Source organism: Mus pahari, chromosome 7 (genome assembly GCF_900095145.1).
Source record: "Mus pahari chromosome 7, PAHARI_EIJ_v1.1, whole genome shotgun sequence".
In the NCBI taxonomy this organism is placed as follows: Eukaryota; Metazoa; Chordata; class Mammalia; order Rodentia; family Muridae; genus Mus; species Mus pahari.
In genome coordinates, this window is record NC_034596.1 from 23,778,741 (window position 1) to 23,784,740 (window position 6,000).

The window sequence follows — 6,000 nt, forward strand, 5'->3', positions numbered from 1 at the left end:
GAACATAATTTTTAATATTTTTTTACTACAGTTATGTAATAAGATTGGAGTCTCCAGCTTATTTCAGCATCTCTAGTTAGTTTTATTATATACCAAGAAAATTTGTCATTATAAATAGATGCTAATGTTGCAAGTTTTGAAACTTCCTTTTTGGTGATGATATAGTATTTAATTAATCTTATCTAGAAACTTCCAGGATTGATTGGGAATCTTTTTTTCTTAGGGAGTCACCAACAGTATCGTGTGTAATTATTGAAGCTCGGTCCTGCTTCTCTAACATGATTCTGTCACTTGGGCACAAAACAGTTCATACTCTGATTGATCATGACACACAGGCGGTGGTAGGAGTGTACTTTCTTGTATAACCTCATGAACAAGAAATGGCTTATATTTTAAGAAACAGTGAAAGAATAGACTTGTGTACATGAGGAAGAGGAGATATTTTATCCCAGGGTCTGAAACTGTTTACTGCTCTAAAGATGGTTAAAGAGACCTAGAAGAACAAAGCTGATAAATGAGGCACACTAAAGTCTCATGCACTAGCCAGCTTTATTCAGATCATCAGACAATTTATACTCGGCCAATCACAAGAGCAAGCTGCACGTGGCAAAAATATGTTTTTCCCTAGAGCTGTATAGACAAAGAACAATAGCTAGTTATAATGAATTACCTGAAGTAAACTTATTCTTATCTGCTACACTTGGGAGGAACTTGAAGGCATAATCCAAAAACAGGTCTGTGTTTTTGAGGAAACTGAAGTCGCAAGATTCTTGTATTAGTTTCTTGGAGTTTTCTTGCAAACAGATTCTCCTCACACAACTCTATTCTTAGTCCACGTTCTGACAAAACACAAAGTACAAAGTCAGGAGGACTTGTTAGTAGAACCCTCTGGGTTGGTGATGCTTAATGTACCAAAATCTAACACTTAACAGCATTTTATTACATTATTTCTTCCATTTAAAAAACATGCAAGTCATCTGGCGGCAGTGGTACACACCTTTAATCCCAGCACTCAGGAGGCAAAGGCAGGTGGATCTCTGAGTTCAAGACCAGCCTGGTCTACAGAGCGAGTTCCAGGACAGCCAGGGTACACAGAGAAACCTGGTCTCAAAAAAATCCAAGCAAACAACAAACCCCAAACTTCAGCTTTGTAGCTGGGATTTGGGAGGACAGGCTGTGCTGACAATGCTCATCTCCACATCCACCCAGAAAGCTAATGAAAAACACTGACTGAAGCTGACCTGTCATTTCAGGATCAGAGGCAGTGAGAGAGGCAGAGAGAGAGAGGCAGAGAGGCAGAGAGGCAGAGAGGCAGAGAGGCAGAGAGGCAGAGAGGCAGAGAGGCAGAGGCTGAGGCAGGATATAGAAGAGCCAGGCTTCTCTTAGAGGTAGACCTTCTCCTGGATCGCACACTCAAAAGACTAAAAAAAAATAGCAGTGGCCTTTGCCAGGTGACAAGATAATTAGGCACTCATATGTCACTTGGGGCACAGTCAGGTGTGAGTCACATTAAGTAAACATTAGAGTTATATACTTGCTGGCTTATACTGACTTCAGTGTTTATGATAAGGAGCAGGGCCGAGTAGCTGGAGAAGTGGCTCAGTGGTTAAGAGCTCTTGCTGTTCAGGCAGAGGACCCTGGTTCAGTTCCCAGCATGGTGATTCACAACCATCCAGAATTCCAAGTCCAGGAGATCTGGCTCCTCTTCTGACACTCTGCACCAAGTATGCATGTAATGCACATATATACATGTATGCAAAACACTCATACATACAAATAATAAATACATAAATTGATTTTAAAACATAATATTTGTTTGGAACAGTAAATTACCTCTCTTCCACCAACTGGTGTTCCAGTCAGAGTGACAAGACAAGAAAAATAGAAGGACACAAATTATATAGTAGTTGTAAAACTATCTCTAACTACAGATACTAAGATACTGTATAGCGAGTATCCCAAAAAGTCTACAGGAGAGCTACTAACAATAAATCCAGCAGTGTCCAGGATATAGATCCACACAAAAATCATTTGTGTTTCTGTTCTCATGCTGTAGATAGGGTATTTTATTTAACCAAGGCAGTTGAAGAACGTCCATTAAAAGCCACAACATTGCTAAAAGAGATGAAGGAAGATGAAATAAGTGGGAGGACACTCAGTGTTCATGAACGAGGAAATTTAATAAGTAGGATATCGTAGCTACCTAAAGTTCTCTTCAGAGCCAGTGGAAAAATCTTTGAAAAGTCCCAATGACCTTCATGTGAAGAAAGGACAACGTTTTTGAAGAAAAGTGGAATCTGGAGGCTCACATTTTAAAGCTCACACAACCTACAGTGTGGCAGAGATATCAAGAACACACAAGGCAGTCAAACAGAACAAACCCAAACAACTACGGCTACTAATACATGTCACTTGGGGCGAGAGTGTCGAGTCTGTGCAGTAGAGAAAGTATGCCTGTTCAATACACAGCTCTTGGACAATAGATTCCCATATTCATCCTCACTTCACAACACAGACAAAAGTAAGTCAACATGCCCCACCTATATTTTATTTAAGATTTATTTATTTATGTATTAATTATACTGTGCCTGTCTTCAGACACACCGGAAGAGGACATTGGATCTCATTACAAATGGTTGTGAGCCACCATGTAGTTGCTGGGAATTGAACTCAGAACCTCTGGAAAAGCAACCAGTGCTCTTAATCACTGAGCCATCTCTCCAGTCTATTCTTTTCCAAGCACAAAATTTTGTCAGTATCAGAAAGGGTAAAATTTTAGAAAGAATGTGTGTGTGTGTGTGTGTCTGTCTGTCTGTCTGTCTGTGTCTGTCTCTTCACTTGGCAGATATTTATTAAGCAACTGTGCTATGACAGTATTTTAGGCTCTGGAGATGTACTAATGTTTTGACAAAGTTGGAGTCAAAACCAACTTTAATGGAAGTGATGGTCTGGAGAGGGAGTAAGATGTTTAAGAAGATACTTGCACCAGTAGTTGCACATATGGCATGCAGGAGTGTAAGGACCTTAGGTCTGTCATGGAGGAATATGAGCTGTCCTTCAGGTAGGCTTCCCTAAGCAAGAGAATTGTGCTGAATACAAAGGATGACTGAGAATTAAGTGGGTGAAGATAGGAGGGGAGAGTGTCTAGGGTTTTGTTTGTCTTTCCACAGATAGTAGTAGTAGTAAAAAAAAATAAATAAATGAGTTTTATGGTGCTAGAGAGATGGCTCAGCAGTTAAGAGTACTCACTGAACACCAGAGGACTCAAGTATAGTTCCTAGTACACATATGGCAGTTGACAAACTTCTGTTCCATGATTTTCTGCACTCATGTGCACATATACCCACATTCAGGCATACACACCTATAATTTATATAATTTAAAATTATTTTAAAAATGAGTTGTGTGGTATCTTTTGTTTCTGACTCTGGCAATACAGTGGGTGGCTTTTGTTATTTTTTCCTTCATTGCTAGTGATTGAACCTGGGGCTATGTGGGTGCTAAGCAAGCACCCTTTCATGAAGGTACATCCCCAGCACTGAGTGGGCCTTTTTGTCTGTATTAATGTGAGGGTGGCCTGGAAGTTAAGTTTGTCTCAGGTGTAATACAGTTCCAAGGCAGATGAGTTTATAAAGATGTTTGGATTGCCTAGCATTTGTGAAGCCCTGGGCTTGATCATCAGTGAGTAAAAATTGAGGGGGGCTGGAGTGGAGTGGGGTGGTAAATCTTAATTTTAATTCTCTATTGGATAATCACATTATTAGATGACCAACTTCAGAAAAAATATAATGTCTGTTTCATAAGTTATACATTATGGATCTTTAAGATATAAAACTTTCCATTTAATTTTGAGCCTTACTTTGAATAGAATTGACATGAATGGCTTATGTAAATTCTGCCAAGTAATTTATTTGAGTCTTCTATAATAAAGCACTGTCATTTATAATCAAAATGCTTTAACTTACATGGATGTTGGCATTAACAAGTGCTGTTCGATCAGTGGCATCAAAGGAAAACTACATTCAAACTTCCTGGGTGCTCAGTGATGCCTGATACTGTAAAAAATGCTTTCTTTGGGCCATTTAACTGCTGGCAACTTTAGTTCACATGATTCCTAGTGCTGAAAATTTAAATTTGCTCTTAATTGAAAAGTGAAGTTATTTAAATTCTTTAAATGCTAACCTTTGGAAAAAATATCTGAAAAATAAAAGCCCATATGATTTTGATGGCCCTCTGCCAAAAGATTATCATTTACATAAACGTCTCTTTTAACAGAAGGGCTTAATGCATTGCGCTCAAAAGGTTAGAGCAGAGACTTCAATCTGGAAGGCAGCAGTAGACGTTTGGCTTGTGAACAGCCGCATTGTTCACCACGCTGAGAACACTGTTCGCATTCAGGCTGAAAGCAACGCTGGCATTAGGATTCGGTTAATTTGTTTCATGTGACTTGTCAGCTGTGTGTTTTTATCTAAATCTTCCTAGTCTCTTCTTTTTGTGTGTTACACTCCTGAAAAATGAACTGCCTTTTTAACTGTTTCATTTCTAGTATTTTTTTCTACATTTGCAAATGATACCATGTGATCATTTTCCAGGTTTTCATTACTCGTTAAATGTATTTAATAATCAGTGTGAATGCTGTTTTACTTTATTGAAAGTAATGGTATCTTAAAGAACTTTCTGCTGTGTGCATGTTTGAATCTGTAGCAGGACTTTGTGAAACTCACAGACAGAATTGCTTGCCTTGTTTTCTCACGAGCACCCCATTCTTTCCTTGTTTGCTAATTTTGTTCTCTGGATCTTCCCTCGGATGACTTTTAATATCTGGCTACCAGCCAAGTACTGGGTCTCAGCAATAAAGTGCTGATCCCAAAGAAAACATGCAGCTGTTGCTAATCTTAGGGTTCCATCTCACTTGGGAAGAGCAGGGAAATGTTCTTTCCCCTAAAATGGAGCCCTAGTGCAACCCAGGAGCACATGCTCTCAGAGTAACTGGCCAGGGCTGTGAGGAGAGCTTCTAGAGGTGCAGTTACCATAGGAACTGCGTGCCGAGGCTGTGCAGTCTCATGGCTGGCTTTTGCCTAGGTCTGTGGAGCTGTCCTCAGTCAGAGAGGTGGCCATGCCCACCACTAGGCAGGTTTCCTCCAGGTTCATCGTGACCCTGTTACCCTCCTCCTCACCTCCCCAAGTTTCATGGGAACTGTGATCTGCTTCCTTCACACTGGCCAGATTCCTTATTTAACATAATTGATTATGAGGTTTGCCCCTGTCAAGTTCAACACACTCTACTCCTTTTTCCTGTTAAGTTGTACTCTGTGATACCAGCCTCCATCCACTCTGTACCCATCACTTAGGGAACACTGGCCCTTCTCCCAATTCTCCTGTCCACCTGTTTGAGCATCTCCATTGTAGTTTTCATTGCTTTATCTCTGGAGCATTCTCTCACGCATCTCAGATCAGCCTACTTACTCCCCGGTGGTTAGTAGGGAGAACCCAGAAGAACTGGAACATTCTGGCCATTTGTTTACTTTCAAGACAATTTCATATTGATCATTGTAACATTGTCTAGTAAGTGTTTTTAATGACTAAAATTCACTTATTTTTTACATTTGAGAATTTCTGATTGATTCAGAATTATTTATGGTTTGAACTCATATAAGTATATATGTGTATATACATATATATGCATACATACACTCATACACACAGTAAAAGAGTACAAATACATTACTATATTTGATTGACTAAATCTTATCCTTTCCAGGCTACCTTCTGTGTTCTATCATATCAATTATACAATAAACATATATTACTTTTACAATAGAAAATAGCCTTTTATAAAGAAGAAAAAAACCTGTGCTGACACTTTTTTAGTTTGTGTGATTTATTTAAAAAGCTTTTTCTCGGGCTGGTGAGATGGCTCAGTGGGTAAGAGCACCCGACTGCTCTTCCAAAGGTCCGGAGTTCAAATCCCAGCAACCACATGGTGGCTCATGACCATCC

The 6,000-nt window shown here is 39.5% G+C and overlaps 1 protein-coding gene across 18 annotated transcripts in view; it reads left to right on the forward strand.

Moving 5' to 3' along the window:
• Nucleotides 1–6,000, forward strand: part of Kidins220 (kinase D interacting substrate 220) — a 91,003-nt gene that overhangs the window by 57,520 nt on the left and 27,483 nt on the right. The gene's annotated exons all lie outside the window — the stretch shown is intronic.